We start from the raw sequence: 1,822 nt of genomic DNA on the forward strand, positions 1-1,822 counted from the left end.
CATTAGTTTTCTCAAACTATACTTGAAAAAAGATAATCATTACAAAAATATGTTGAAATTTGTTGAGGCTACATCATGGTTTGTAATACTTTCAAGATTCTATCATCAGACGATTAATCGAACCATTGTTGCCATCAAAACTCTAAAAGTGTTGTCAAGAACAAACACTCCGTTTCATTGAGAAAATTAAGAAAATCACAGAAGAAAAAAGTAAACAAAAAAACAAAATTCTAAAATCCCAACAAAAATAAAAAAGAACGCATACCTGAATTAGTCTTCTCGAAATAAACTTGAAAATAGATTTGTTGAAAAATAACAATTTATTAAATGAAAAATAAATCAAGTGATGGAGATGGAGAAAAATGAAATGAAAAACAAATCAAGTGATGGAGATGGAGAAAAAGAGATTGAATGATGAAAATTTATGAAGAAGAGTTAGGAAAAATGAAAAGATTGTGTTAAATGCAAACATAAATGAATAATCAATGTTTATAGAAATTAGAATGTGAAATTAAAAAAAAATTAAACAAAGATGAATGAAAAAAAAAAAGATAAATAAGTTTCCAACTTTTAGGAGAAGCCAAGTCATCAACCTTGGTTTCTCCTTTAATATATATATAGATTCCGTAAGAATAATGAGGCATGTATGGTTTCAAAGCTATGCCTAAATCAAATAATGAATAAGAAATGGCAGTATGAACAGTATCCCGTGTATTAGAAGACCAATTTGGGTGTGGGAAATGGTTATTTAAGTCAATTTACCCTTTTCTTTCAATATATTATTTTGTGACTTCTTCTAAAATCAGAAAGTAACCAAAATTCTTCAAATTTTAAGAACTTTTCAAAAATGATGCTTAGGAAAAAGAAATGATTTTTATTGCTCTTATCAACGAAAATCTATAAAATTAAATGATTAGTGAGAGAAATAATATTTTATAGATTATATTTGAATATTTTGATAATTTGTTATTTAGTATTTCATTTTTAAAATGGAGAAGCTTTTAGAATGGACGTAATTTTTTTTACAGATGTTGACTTTTAATTCTTCATTTTAAAGAATCTGTTAAAAGAGCTTTAAAATTCTTCAAATTAAAAAAAACCCCTCCAAAAAGAATTACAATAAGAAATGTTATTATATTTAAAAAAAAAACCTTGAAAGTAAATATTTAGATGAAAACAAAATGTTTTATTAAATGTAAGGATTCTTTTAGTAGTATGATTTTCACAAAATGAAGAAGTTGTTCAATTTAAAAAGTGAATTATTTCTATAGATTTTGAATTTTTATTATCTATTTTAAATCATTTTAGAAATTTTGTTAAAAATGTTATTATTCTACAATGAAATAAAACTTTAAGGATTGTCTAAATTTTCATCACCATTTCATCACTTAATTATTTCTCTGTCTGAGGTTTATTCTGTTCGTACACATCTGACCCTTCTTTCTCAACCTTCAATAAATGCCTATCTATAAAGCGTTGAGTTGAAGAGGGAACAAGTCCCACAGAGAGATGATAACTGGAGGAAAGAGAGAGAGAGAGAGAGAGAGAGAGAGAGAGAGAGAGAGAGAGGGGGAGGGGGGGGGGTTTTGAAAAACGCATCATAAAAACAAAACCTAATTGAAATACATTTTTATACATGAAATATAATAAATAAATAAGTGTCTTATACAACTATACATGCATGAAACATGAGTTAATTAGACACAGACATACATACACACGTCTCTCTCTCTCTCTATATATATATATCTATATAGGGGAGCGATCAAATGCAAACCACTCAATTTGTACAAACCGTGCAAACCGCATTCAACCAATCATA

Source organism: Cynara cardunculus (genome assembly GCF_001531365.2).
Source record: "Cynara cardunculus var. scolymus isolate 2C chromosome LG 1, CcrdV1, whole genome shotgun sequence".
NCBI classification, from domain to species: Eukaryota; Viridiplantae; Streptophyta; class Magnoliopsida; order Asterales; family Asteraceae; genus Cynara; species Cynara cardunculus.